The sequence below is a fragment of the Castor canadensis genome, chromosome 19 (assembly GCF_047511655.1).
Source record: "Castor canadensis chromosome 19, mCasCan1.hap1v2, whole genome shotgun sequence".
NCBI classification, from domain to species: Eukaryota; Metazoa; Chordata; class Mammalia; order Rodentia; family Castoridae; genus Castor; species Castor canadensis.
This window is the reverse complement of record NC_133404.1, coordinates 40,616,657-40,631,133: the sequence shown is the minus strand read 5'-3', so window position 1 is coordinate 40,631,133 and position 14,477 is coordinate 40,616,657. Positions and strand designations below refer to the sequence as shown.

Here is a 14,477-nt window from a genome sequence, read left to right as displayed (position 1 = left end):
CTTTCTTTCTTTTTTTAAAACAAAGGCCAAAAGGGAGAATTAAATGGGGCCTTCACCTTTGAAACCCTTGATAGTGGCATTAATCCAAACAATGCCCCAAGGAATGCAGTAATGAATGTTTTGCCACTTTGTTAAGAAAGAGAGTGCCAGAGACGCTGACTTGACTCTTCCTACACAATAGCCTTTGCCCAATGGCTCACAGAATTGACGCAGGGAATTCTGACCATGGCCGAGTATTACTTTTTCAACTCAACAGTCATGAAATGGTGAAATAGCCGTGTCAGAACTCACAGCCAACTCTCCTTAACCCTTAATTCCTCAAGCTCTACTTTAGCAGTGTATCATGCTGATAGTCCGTGTTGCCAGCTCTTAGTTTTAGCTGAAAGTCAGGGTCAAGTAATCCTGTAGAGTTCTAGGTATTCTCTTCTCCCCCCTCCCCCTCCCCTCCGCCCCCCCCACCCCGCAAGGTACAATTACCCTGAGAAATATTTGTTTGTCCCTTTGGTAACAATCAGGTAAAAGCTTAATAGTACATTCCATGATGTTGTTATGTAATTGTTTTTCAAGGGTTCCAGTTCTCCTTTTCAATCAGACAGCTGTGGCTCTGTGAGCTGATTTATGTTTGGGAATTGGGGGGAAGGCAGGGAGTCTCCGTAATGGTCTTGATAACTCAATCTTCTGCTTACCAAGTCCAGCATTTTCTGACATGCACATCAAGTAGAACCTTAGGGGGTAGCACTTTATTTCAGGCACAGAGGCCTCATTATTTAGAGTTCCCTATAGGTAAACCGTGCTGTTTCTCTGGCCCTGCTGCCTATTATGGTTACCACATCTACCTTTTCTCTGGTAGCTGAATACATCAACTGGACCTTTGCTGTCCTGAGTTTTCATCATTGTCACTTAAATCAAGGTGCTCATTATAATAGCACCTCCTCCAATTTTTAGAGTCCACCTAGAGTGGACTACCTGGCAGCTACTGGTGGGGTTTGCAGGGTGCTGATGGATCCTCCCATCTGTGCACTTCTCAATACTGTGATGTCCTCTGCACTCTCTTGGAGGCTGTTTCTGGAAGGAGCTGTGAACACGTGACGTAGCTGCAATAAGGTTTTATCTACCCAGCTTTTTGAATTTTTTCCTTTGTCACGTTCTTTCTGGAATCTTAACTTTATAAGTTGACTCTAGCTCCCTTCCTTCCTTCCTTTCTCCCTTTCTCCCTTTCTCCCTTTCTCCCTCCCTCTCTCCCTCTTTGTCTCCCTCCCTCCCTCCCTTCCTTTTTCTTTCCCTCCCTCTCTCCCTCCCTTTCTTCCTTCCTTTTGGCAATATCAGGGTTTGACACAGGGTCTTGTGCTTGCTAGGCAGGCACTCTACCACTTGAGCCACACCTTCAACCCTGACTCTAATTTTCAACCCATCACTCAGCCAAATAAATAGAATAGAGTCAACTAGTCGCTTAAATCCATATTTCAAATCTAGAATCTCTGGTAGGTGTTAACACATTGAAAATCCAACCTGATCTAAAATTATGCTTTCTTTCTCTGTTCCAGGTCCATAAGACTCCATTCCTACACATTTCTTATAAATATTTTTAATTTAAGAATTAACACAGTAAAATCAATTTTTAGCATATAATTCCATGTCTCAACATGTATATGGATTTGTGTACTTACCACCACAACCAACATACAGAAAAATTCCATCACTCCCAAAAAACTGCCTTGCACTACTTCTTTGTAAATACATCCTAACCCTCCTCCTAACCCCAAGCTATAGTTTTATCTTTTTGAGACATATGAATGGAATCATATATGTGCAATCTTTTGAGACTGGCTTTTATATAGCATAATGACAGTGAGGCTTACCCACATTCTTGGTATGTATTTGGAGTCCTTTCCTTTTCACTACTGAATACCTTGTTGTGTGGAAGGGCCACAATCGTTCATTCATTCTTCGGAGGAGATTTTGGTTGTTTTCACGGTGAGTATGAGTACACCTTCTTGCAAACATTCATGTATAGGTTTTTGTGTGAATGTTCAGTTTTCATTTCTTTAGAGGAAATGCGTGAGGTGTGGGGTTGCTCAGCCATAAGGTAAGAATGCACTTGACTTGATAAGAAACCGAAAACTACTTTCTAGAGTGACTGTACTATTCCTCATTCCCACCAGCAATATCTGAGAGTTTCACTTGTTTGCCAGTTTTGTCAGCACTTGGTATTGTCAGTCTCTATTTTATGTTAGCTCTTCTGATAGGTGTGTAGTGGCACCACAATCCAATTTTGTGTTTCCTGAATGACTAATGACACATCTTTTATTTGTTAGTTTGCCATCCACATATCCTCTTTGTCCAAGTATTTCACCTATTTTAAAATTGGGTTGTCTGTTTTCTTACTGTTGTGTTTATGTATATATTTATATTTATATCTATCTCTCTTTATATATATTCTGGATAGAAGCAATTCATGAGATATGCGATTTGAATGCGTTTTCTCCCAGTCTCTATTTTGTCTTTCCTTTATCTTTTCATCCTCTTAATGCCTTTCTCAGAGCACAAGTTTGTAATGTAGATGAAGTAAAATTTCTTTAAAGATCACTTTTTTTTTTTTTTTTATTTTTATTTTTATTTTTTTTTTTCCATTTTTCTTTTATTATTCATATGTGCATACAAGGCTTGGTTCATTTCTCCCCCCTGCCCCCACCCCCTCCCTTACCACCCACTCCACCCCCTCCCGCTCCCCCCCTCAATACCCAGCAGAAACTATTTTGCCCTTATCTCTAATTTTGTTGTAGAGAGAGTATAAGCAATAATAGGAAGGAACAAGGGGTTTTGCTGGTTGAGATAAGGGTAGCTATACAGGGCATTGACTCACATTGATTTCCTGTGTGTGGGTGTTACCTTCTAGGTTAATTCTTTTTGATCTAACCTTTTCTCTAGTTCCTGGTCCCCTTTTCCTATTGGCCTCAGTTGCTTTAAGGTATCTGCTTTAGTTTCTCTGCGTTAAGGGCAACAAATGCTAGCTAGTTTTTTAGGTGTCTTACCTATCCTCACCCCTCCCTTGTGTGCTCTTGCTTTTATCATGTGCTCATAGTCCAATCCCCTTGTTGTGTTTGCCCTTGATCTAATGTCCACATATGAGGGAGAACATATGATTTTTGGTCTTTTGAGCCAGGCTAACCTCACTCAGAATGATGTTCTCCAATTCCATCCATTTACCAGCGAATGATAACATTTCGTTCTTCTTCATGGCTGCATAAAATTCCATTGTGTATAGATACCACATTTTCTTAATCCATTCGTCAGTGCTGGGACATCTTGGCTGTTTCCATAACTTGGCTATTGTGAATAGTGCCGCAATAAACATGGGTGTGCAGGTGCCTCTGGAGTAACAGTCTTTTGGGTATATCCCCAAGAGTGGTATTGCTGGATCAAATGGTAGATCGATGTCCATCTTTTTAAGTAGCCTCCAAATTTTTTTCCAGAGTGGTTGTACTAGTCTACATTCCCACCAACAGTGTAAAAGGGTTCCTTTTTCCCCGCATCCTCGCCAACACCTGTTGTTGGTGGTGTTGCTGATGATGGCTATTCTAACAGGGGTGAGGTGGAATCTTAGTGTGGTTTTAATTTGCATTTCCTTTATTGCTAGAGATGGTGAGCATTTTTTCATGTGTTTTCTGGCCATTTGAATTTCTTCTTTTGAGAAAGTTCTGTTTAGTTCACATGCCCATTTCTTTATTGGTTCATTAGTTTTGGGAGAATTTAGTTTTTTAAGTTCCCTGTATATTCTGGTTATCAGTCCTTTGTCTGATGTATAATTGGCAAATATTTTCTCCCACTCTGTGGTTGTTCTCTTCAGTTTAGAGACCATTTCTTTTGATGAACAGAAGCTTTTTAGTTTTATGAGGTCCTATTTATCTATGCTATCTCTTAGTTGCTGTGCTGCTGGGGTTTCATTGAGAAAGTTCTTACCTATACCTACTAACTCCAGAGTATTTCCTACTCTTTCTTGTATCAACTTAAGAGTTTGGGGTCTGATATTAAGATCCTTGATCCATTTTGAGTTAATCTTGGTATAGGGTGATATACATGGGTCTAGTTTCAGTTTTTTGCAGACTGCTAACCAGTTTTCCCAGCAGTTTTTGTTGAAGAGGCTGCTATTTCTCCATCGTATATTTTTAGCTCCTTTGTCAAAGATAAGTTGCTCATAGTTGTGTGGCTTCATATCTGGATCCTCTATTCTGTTCCACTGGTCTTCATGTCTGTTTTTGTGCCAGTACCATGCTGTTTTTATTGTTATTGCTTTGTAATATAGTTTGAAGTCAGGTATTGTGATACCTCCTGCATTGTTCTTTTGACTGAGTATTGCCTTTTGTTGCCATGTTAGAAAAACCTTTGTCTAACCCAGGTTGTGGAGGTTCTCTCATGTTTTCTTGTACAAGTTTGACAGTGTTAAGCTTTACATTTGGGTCTCTGATTCATTTTGAGTTTTTCTTTTTAAGTAAGTTGTGAGGTTTAGGATAAGGTTAATTTTCTTTCTCTTTTTTTGGTACGTAGATGTCAGATTGTCTTAATACAATTCATTGAGGGGCATTTTTTTTACTGAATTGGTTTTGTACCTGTGTCAAAAGTTGGTTGCGTCGTATATTGTTGATCTACCCCTCCCATTCTGTCCCACGGACCCCTACCTGCCTGTCTTGTCACCAGAGCCACACCATCTTGGCTACTGTATGCAGTGAGCCTTCAAATTAGGTAGTGGGATTCTTACAAGTTGGTTCTTCTTTTCTAAAACTCTCTTAACTAGACTTATTCCTTTGCCTTCCATATACATTTTGGAATTAGCTTATTTTTATCAATAAAAATCCCTGCTAGGCATTTCATATCTTTTTTTTTTTTTCAGGGGAGAGCATGAATGCAGTCCCCCACTACCACAAATTATGCAGTCGAGTTTCCCACATTTGGGGAAATCGCAGGGGTCAGCACATCCGGAGTGCAATGGATAAGCCTCGCCCTGCGAAAACCACCTTTGTGATCATGGTATCTCCCCTGCCAGGTAAGTATGGCATTTCATATCTTATGTAGGCTTTATATTGCAAACATTTTGTGTATTCAGGAAGATAAATACCATATTACCAGTATTTAAAAAATATGTTGCTAGGGGATTAGTTTTTATATAACACGATTAAGATGAAAGGACTATTAACATGTAAAGTAAATATGATTATTTTCTCTTTATTTTTCCCTTTTATACAATGTATCACTAATATACAATTTATGAATAAGTCTGTGTGATTTCAACTACCTTAGTTTTTTTTGGAAACTAGAGTTCTGGAATTATTTTGACATCAAATACTCATATATAACTAGCTCTCTTTTTCTTTTATAAAAATTTACTTTCACCATTAGTTAAGTAATCAGTTATTACTCTGATGGTACCTTTGTGGTCCATCAGATATGTATTTATAAATGTAAGCACAAATAAGTACACACAGGACATTTAAAAAACTGAAATGTTCAAGGCAGTTTATGTGATGTTAATAAAAATCTATTCCCATAATCAAAAAAAAATTCCTGCTAGGACTTTGAATGGAATTGTTTTTAAGCTATATGTCAATTTGAGGAGAATCGATGGCTTTGTCTTGTTGAGTCTTTCAGTTCTGCTATTGAGCCACCAAGTGAGTTTTTAAATTTGTGCAATTGTATTTTTTAGTTCTAAAATTTGTATCTGGTTCTTTTTCACATAGTCTGGTTTTTTTTTTTTTTTTTTTTTTTGGCTGAGGCTTTCTATATTTGAGAAGATTGTTACTTCTGAAGCATTTTTATAATAACTGCTTTAAAGTCTGATATTTCAAAGATCAGTGGCTTCTGCTGATTGTCTTTTTCCATATGAGTTTTTGTTTTGAGAGTTTTTCTTATTTTGTATTGTAGCCTGAACATTTAAAATATTACGTTAGGAGATTCTGGGCTTTATTTAAATCCTATGGAGAATGTTGATATTTTTTGTTTTAGCAAACAATTGATCCAATTGTGTTCAGGCTACAATTTCTAATCAATCTTGAGTGGGTTGAAGTTTCAATGCTAGTTGGATTTTCAAAAGCAATGACACTCAGATGTGTCTCACTTGTAGGTCACCATGTGACCAGTCAGGCTTGTGGGCAGTGGTCTATACTGTAGTTCAGTCCTCAGTCTTTGTTCTGTTGTTTAGGGTCCAATCAACACATATGCAGCTCAGGGAGTGAGTCCAGGTTTTATAAACTATTACATAGGATAGTCTCGGGTACTGACCTGAGACTTTTCAGGTACTTTTATTTTTGTTTCTGTATCCAGAAATCTGAGACCGTAGACACCCTTACCCTGTCTTATATCTGGAGCCATGTGATGCAAGAAAAAAGAAGTCACAAAAGCTGTGAGATTTGCCTCACTCTCTTGGGACTATGACTCCTCTAGTTGAAGATAAAGGAAGGTTTCCCTTCCTCAGGGTTTAGGAATGTGAAGACCCATACTATCACTTCCTGTCTCCTCCCTTTGGGACTGCCTAGGGTTTGATCAGGAGGGGTAATGGAGAAGTTTCTCACTTTCTCTGTTAGGAATTCCCTTTCTTTATCCTTGACTCAGAACTAGAGGACTCCTCCTTAGGTTCTCTGTCCATGCCTGGCATTTGTTTATTTTTTTCTGACTTTCTTGAATTCAGGCTAGGGTATATCAGAGGAAAAGCAACACTCACCATCAGTTCATGATACTTTGAGTTCTGGTCTAAGTCCCTGCCTTCTACTATTTACTTTTCAGAGACTTCAAAAACAACAACAACAACAACAACAACAAAAACCAACCTACATGCATACAGTTAAGGTTTCAGCAAGCTTACTTTATTTTACCTAAAGCCAGAATCTCCTCATCATATTTTTGATACTATAAATGGCAAGATAATACATTTCCTTTGGTGTCTTGACTTTTCTGCCATGTCTGACTTCTTACTTGACCTCCTGTGATTTGTTCCTCACTATGTGTATGGAGGCAATGAGAGGATAGGTGGAGGGAGGTCTTAAGGAGAACCCTTACAATGTAGCTCTCCTAGGTGAGGTCACTGTACAGGGTAGAACCGGCTTCATGACACAGGGAAGGAGGGAATTCAGTGGGTTTTAGGGATTTGGATACGCAGAGTCATTTGAACCTTCCAAAATATCACTATTCAGTTCTTGGGGTCTTACTTTATCCTAACAAGTGCCCTTTCCAAGGACGTGCTAGGGCTTTGAGCCCAAGCTTCAGTGCAATTCGGCAACCATAGCACCAGACCCAGAGTCTGAGTTTTAGTTATACCAGCCCTGCTAGAGATAAGTAACTCCTTCTTTCTGGGCAGTCATAGAAACTCAGTTCTCTAACTACTTGCAGATGAAAACTTAAAACCTCAGGCTTTCATTTCTACCTTCCAGATTTACCAGTGCAATTATAAATCACTAGTCTCCTCCATAGTCTTTGCACACTGCAAGCTTCTGATAACATCCTATCAGAGCCACCACTCTGACCACCAAAGCCTTCATACTATACTCATTAGTTCAGGTAGGCTCTGGCAATATTGAAGGAACAATTTTGTCACTAGATGTTATATATAGAGAGAGAGTGGCAATTTCACATCCTTTATTGGTAACTGGATCCTCACCCATCAGATTAGATCAGTCAGTCCTATACTCTCCTTTTCCTCAAAGATTTGCTACTTATATTGTTTAGGGTTTTTCTTGGAGTTCAGCTGCAGACAACAGAGTTTGTTTTGCCAAGTTTAAGCGGGAAAGGAATTAAAATAGTATATGTGGTAGGCAGAATTCTAAGATGGTCCCCAAAACTTTCTCCCTGCTTTACGCATGCCTTGTCTAATCACTCTCTTTGAGTGTGGGGGCAGAGACTTTGAATATGGCAGGAAATCAGGCAATTTTGTTACATCATATGGCAAGAGGAATTTTCCTGCTATAATTAAGATCCCCAATAAGTTGACTTTGATGAATAAAAAGTGAAATTATTCCAGGTGGATGTGGTCTAATCAGGCTATCCCTTAAGAGATACAAGAACTAGTATAGAGTGTCCTTCTGCTGGCCTTGAAGGAGCAACCTGCCATATTGCAGAGACAGCCATGTGGCAAGGACACAAAGCAATCTCCAGAAGCTGGTTGTAGTGCCTGATTGACAGTTATTAAGATTCAGAGACTTGAGTCATATGGCTATAAGGAAACCAATTCTGCCAACAGCCTGGGGGAGTTTGGAAGTGGGTCTTTCCCTAATCACGCCTCCTCATGAGGATATAGCTAATGGCATCTATATTTCAGGGAGATCCTGAGCAAGGGACTTGCTGATATGGGCTTGGCTCTTGATCCATGGAAATTTTGAGATAATAAACATGTTGTTTTAAGCCACTAGGTTTGTGAGATTATTTTACACAGCAATAGAAAATGAATATGCTATACTAACAACCTGATAGGATTTCTAGAAGGCCCAAGTTAAAAAACTGTAAAGCCTGAATTTACACAGCCAGGAGATAGGTCCAACAATGAAAATGGTTGTAGCTGGATCCTGCTGCTGCTTCCACTGGGTACAACAGCATTTATGAAGCCAAGGCTCCAATACCATGACTAAAGGCTGTCTACTGTAATAGGGTCAGAGAGCATGCTATTCCAATGCTGTTTTCTCCTCTGTGACAGATAATGACATTTCTACTTACTTCAATAGGTAGTGATAATGGTTGCATGAAATTAAGCTTATAAAGTGTTTTTCAAGTAAGCAAAGCACAGCTCTTAATATTTTCTATATATTAGACATTATTATTCATTATTAATTTTCCCAAGGCCATGAAAATAATAAGTAGCTCAAGTGGGGACTAAGTTTGGGTCTTTCTGCTACCAAAGCCCAATCTCCTTATTTTCATTCCCCCTCCTTTTTTTTGTGGTACTGGGGTTTGAACACCCCTCCCCCTTTTTGGCAGTACTGGGGTTTGAATCAGAGCCTTGCACTTGCTAGATAATTGCTCTTTCCATCCTTTCCTGATGTTAGCAGGAAGAGTAATGCAGGAACCCAGTTTTAAGGGAGCTTCCATTCCCATTGTTAGCCTCTCCCTGAAGAAATTCATCTAGAAGAGACCGAAGAAGTCCTTCATAATACAGCATGAAAGGCATATGCATTTGGTTTTTACTGAGTAGATGTCAGTGTTATTAACATCCTCGTTAACAAGTGCAGAACTTGGTTTGGAATTCTGAAAACAACCACATGAGCTCCTGAAGACCTCCCGAAACTCCCCAGATCAGTTTCTCTGCTTTCCTAGTAATCGCTCTCTGACTTCTGCCTCTGGTGTCATACACTTTGTTCAAAATATACATCTACTTTTCTCCTCTACTAATTGTCTGAGGTTCCTCTCTGCTTGTCACTGGGAGGAAAGGGTGTGAAAATTTGAAACTTATGTCTTCGCTGGGTATGGGAGGCGTGTGTGTCTGTGTGGGCATGTACTTGTTCACGGTGTGTATGGGGGTGGAGAGCAAGGCAGATGGTTTGATGATGATGCTATAGACCCTCACTACTAATGCAATGGAAAGGAATTCTGACCAATAAGAGTGTAGAGTGAAGGTGTTAGTGAAGCAGGATCTGCGCTAAGGGCTAAAATGGTACCAAACTCAAAGGTACCAAGAAGGAATATATATAGCTATGTTCAGAAATATGATCAGTATAAAACAAAAATATTTTAAGCCAAAATGTTAATTAAAAATTGAAAAATTAAAGGTGGCAAGTACTGAGGGTGATATTTTCTGGAAAGATATGGGTGGCCAATCACTGTGAAGAAGTCTGGTTTTTTTTTTTTTTTTTTGGCAGTACTGGAATTTGAATTCAGGTGCTCTACTGTTTGAGCTATGCCCCAGTCCCTTTTGCTCTGATTATTTTTAGAGTTGGTCTTACTTTTTGCCCAGGCTGGCTTGGACTGTCATCCTTCCTATTTTAAGCTAGGCATGTGCTCCTATGCCCAGCTTTCCCCTTCCCCATTGAGATGGAGCCTCACAAACTGTTTTTTTTTTTGGTCTGGAACCATGATCCTTTCCATCTCAGCCTCATGCATAGCTTGGGATGACAGGCATGTACCACCATGCACAACTGTTGGTTGAGATGGGGATCTCATGAACTTTTTGCCCAAGGTGGCTTTCAACTACTGTTCTCCCATTCTCAGCCTCCCAAGTAGCTAGGATTTCAGGTGTGAACCACCAGGTAATCAAGATACGACTACATGATATGACTACAGATCAACATATACCCCAAGTATTAGTCACTACCCTTGATTATGAACAAGAAAAATTGTTTTGCTTAATTTAAACAAAAAATGGATTTACCTGGAAGGATATTGGAGACTCACCAAGTAAATGCAGAAATCTGAGAGCTGGATTTCAAGCTGGCTCAATGTGCATAATAAAAATATTTCAAGAGATATCTGGCTTTGGGTAATGGCAGAGGACTTTACATCAGAAGAAATCTCTCACAGACAGTGTTTAAAAATTCTTGGTTCAGAAATCGCTAAGATAACAAAAAAATTCTTGCAAAATACTGAAGATAATTGAAAGCACAGAAAAATGATCGAAAGAAGGCATGAAATAAGGAAACACCCTAAGCGAGGTAGACATTTACCTGACTTTTTTCTTGAAGACACTCCCAGTTTGATCAATGTGTGGGAACAGAGCTCAGTCAGTGGAATTCCTAACGGCTTGAGTAGTCAGAGATTGGAATTCACATCTGCCAGCATGGCTGAAAGTTGAGGGGAGTGGATATCCAGGAAAAGAGAGGGTCATGTGAGAGTCACAAATTCTTATCTAACTCCTGAGCTAAGAAGACCTGGGGCAAGACTCCAAGGAAGCCCAGAAAAGAATTCCAAGGATCTTACTATTCAGATGTTACCACAACTCCCCAGCAATGTGGACACATAATTTAGAATTCAAGGTCTGGAAAGTTAAAAAGGCATTACAAAGATTTTTGATAAAATGTGAGAAGAGCCAAACTCAAATGGAACATTTAAAATATATATATTTAAAATTAGCTAACTCAAAAGACACTGGAAAAAGGAAGAATACAGAAACAAATACCAGTGAAGACAAATAGCAAAAAATAGCAAAATGATGAATCAAGCACATCATATCAACAGATTTCTTTAAAGGACTCATACTAAACACATCAATGAAAAGGAAGAACTCCAGAGGAATAAAAGATTAAGATCCAACTATATGCTGTCTACAAGAAACCCACTTTAAAGCTGATGGCATACACAGATTGATAGTAAAAGGATGGAGAAATATATAAGTTGTAGGTGCTTAGAATTAGTCATATTTTAAATATTCTATTTGATTTCCTCTATTGGTATTGTTATTTATTTTATTTTATTTTTTGAGACTGAGTCTTGCTATATAGCCCAGGCTGACCTCAAACTCACTAAACAGCCCAGGCTGACCCTGAACTCATGATGCTCCTACCTCAGCCTCCCAAGTGCTGGGCTTACAGATGTGAGCCACCGTACTCAGCTCTTCCACTGCCATTTATGCCATCTCTCTTTGCATTATATTTGGTGGCTCTCTTAGGATTACAATATATATCACTTACCTTGTCACAGTCTACCTTGAACATATGCTTCTTATGTGTTAGAAAACTGATATGAATAAATTGTTATCAGACTACTTAAAAAGTATTTCTGAGATAAAAGGGTCATTTTATAATAATAAGAGGGCTAATTTATCAAGAAGATATAACAATCCTAAATGTGTTTGTATCCAATAACAAGCTGTAAACATACAAGAAGCAAAAAATGATGGAACTAAAGGAAGAAAAAGAAAAATCTACAGTTGTAATTGGAGATTTTAATATAATCTTGCAGAAATTCATCGAACCAGTAAATAAAATATCAATAAGCATATAGGAAATCGGAAATGCCATGAACTAATTGACAATTACAGAACAATACAGCCAACAGCTGTAGAATATGCATTCTCATTATTTTGCAAAGCATGGCGTATTCATTATCCTCAAACAGACTTGGCCATAAAATTTATCTTGACCAATTTTCTAAAGTCTGAAGTAATACAAGTTATGTTCTCTGAGCATAAGCAAAATAAATTAAAAATCAGTAATAGTAAGATAGAAGTGAAGCAGTATACTTCTAAGTAACTCGTAGGTTATGGAAAACATAAGAGAAATTAGAAAGCACCTTGATCTGAATGATAGTGCAAAAATAGTATATAAAAAGTTGTGGAATGAAGGTAAAGCATTATAGCCTAAAATGTCATATTAAGAAAAAAAAAGTTTAAAGTCAACACTTTGACTTACACCTTCAGAAGCTAAAAAAGGATAAATGAAACTTAAAGTTAGTAGTGAAAATGATATAACAATGACAGCAGTAGAAATCAATAAAGCAGAAATAGTTAAAGAAAATGGAGATGACAGAGAAAGTGTTAGTGAATTTGAAGAAGACGGATGGATAGAAATGCTATAGTCTGAAGTAGAAAGAAATGATTGAATGCCAAAGAGGATAAAGCATTGGGAACCTTTGAGGTGACATCCAAAGGTCTAACATCTGTGGAATTGAAGTCCCAGAAGGAGAGGCATGAAGGCAGAAAAAATTAGTGCTTGAAATATAACGGCTAAAAATTCCCATTTTGTGAGTACATAAATGTACCAATTCAAGAAGATCAGTGAATCTAAGGATAAATACAAAAAAAAAAATCAGAATCAGGCAAATCATAGCTAAACATCTAAAAGCCAAAGATAAGGAGAACATCGTGATAGCAGCCAGAGAGAAATGACACATTAGATGTGTGGTGACAGTGACCCAAATTCCCATTGACTCAGAAATCACAGAGGCTGGAAGATAGTAAGAAAAATCTGTCAAAATTCCCACTGACTTCTCAGTCATCAGAGAGGCCAAAAAAGATACTGAAAAAAACATCTATGAAATGCTGAGTAAGCAGAATTCGATCTCCAGTGAGCATGTTCTTCAAGAATAAAAGTGGAAGACATTTTTACAAAAGAAAACCAAGAAAATTTATTATGAGCAAGCTGGCACTGCAAGAAAGCACAGGGAATGTCTTTAAACTGATGTCAGTTGGAAATTTGAATCTTTAGCACCGGAAATGGTAAATACCCATGTAAATATAAAAATTTTGTCACAAAGCAAACTCCAGGTCCAGATAGCTTCACTGGGGAACTCTCAAGTAGTTAAGAAAGAAATATGATAACTTTAAAAACCTTTCAGACAGTAGAGGAAGAAAGAACTCTTCCCAATGTGTTCAAAACAACAAGGAAAAGGATGCTGAAAGAAGTTACCCATACCCATTAAGAATATAGAGCAAAATATTCAAAATATCAAATCTGATCAAAATATTAGTCAGCCAAGTCTATCAAGACCAGATCATGGCCAAAAGAGACTTCTTTCAAGAATCCAGAATTGCCTTGCAAATCCATCAGCTAAATTCACTACACGAATGGCATAAAGGAGGAAGAACATATGAACAACTCAGTAGTGCAGAAAAAAAAAAATCAGAGCTGCCCACTTGGGTAGCTGATGTCATCCACAAGAGCAGAAAGTTGTGGTCCCTTACCTCATTTCTGGATTTACATTGGTTCATCATCTGCGAGCTCTTTGATTGAAGGATGCACAGTAGGGTTCCCACTTAATAGAAATTGCAGCTATTATTCGGGGTCCTTATTCCAGTGAAATCAACAGGAAAAGGATGAAGTTAGTGAGTAGGGGATAATCAACTCTGACTACCATGAGAAAGTAGGTTAGCCTCTACACAATGGGGACCGGGAAGAGTATGTTAGGAATCAAAAGAATTCTTTGGGAGCATATTTTGGTGCTAATGAACCAACAGACAACAATTAGCTCAAATAAAGTCAAGGAAACTAAGGGTTTAGACTCTTGGTGATGACGGTCCAGGTTGTGCAACCAGTGAAGCAATCCAGACAAGTCAAAATGGACACTGGGTGAAGGTGATGATTTATAGCAGTTGAAATAAGTCCAGCGCCAGCTGCAGTGGTATAGATGTAGCAAGTTTGGCTTGCTAACCCTCTTTTGGTCTTTTCAAGAGAATGCAATCTGCTACCACTATGAATAATTGGATTTGCATCTCCGTCCTTGGGAAACTGCAGGTGTCTTGTTCTGATATGAGAACCATACATTACAGATGGGCCTGCATCGATATGAAAGGCATAGTTTGTGTGGAGTCAGTTTGTGTGCCACCTGAGTCCCTGTGGTCACATTTTCCTCTCCCTGGGCCTTGGCCACCTGCCTTGGTCTCTGGTTGAGCAGCTGTCACAAGAGCTCACACTGTTGCTCTCGCAGCAGTAAAGCCAGATTGCTGTTGCTGCTGTCAGCCCCACTACAGATGGAAGATTCTAGCAGGTTACTGCACAACCAGTGGGGATTGCTGCTGTGCCAGTCCATGCTCTGGGCTCCAGAAGCTGTGGATTCTCTAGAGGTTGCTTGAT

General features: G+C 38.7%; 1 non-coding gene across 1 annotated transcript; it reads right to left on the bottom strand.

Annotated features, from left to right (window-relative positions):
* Positions 1-4,885: 4,885 nt before the first annotated feature.
* Positions 4,886-5,049, bottom strand: LOC141419356 (U1 spliceosomal RNA). Its single transcript, XR_012444134.1, has one exon. It is a non-coding gene; the product is annotated as a U1 spliceosomal RNA (small nuclear RNA).
* Positions 5,050-14,477: the final 9,428 nt, after the last annotated feature.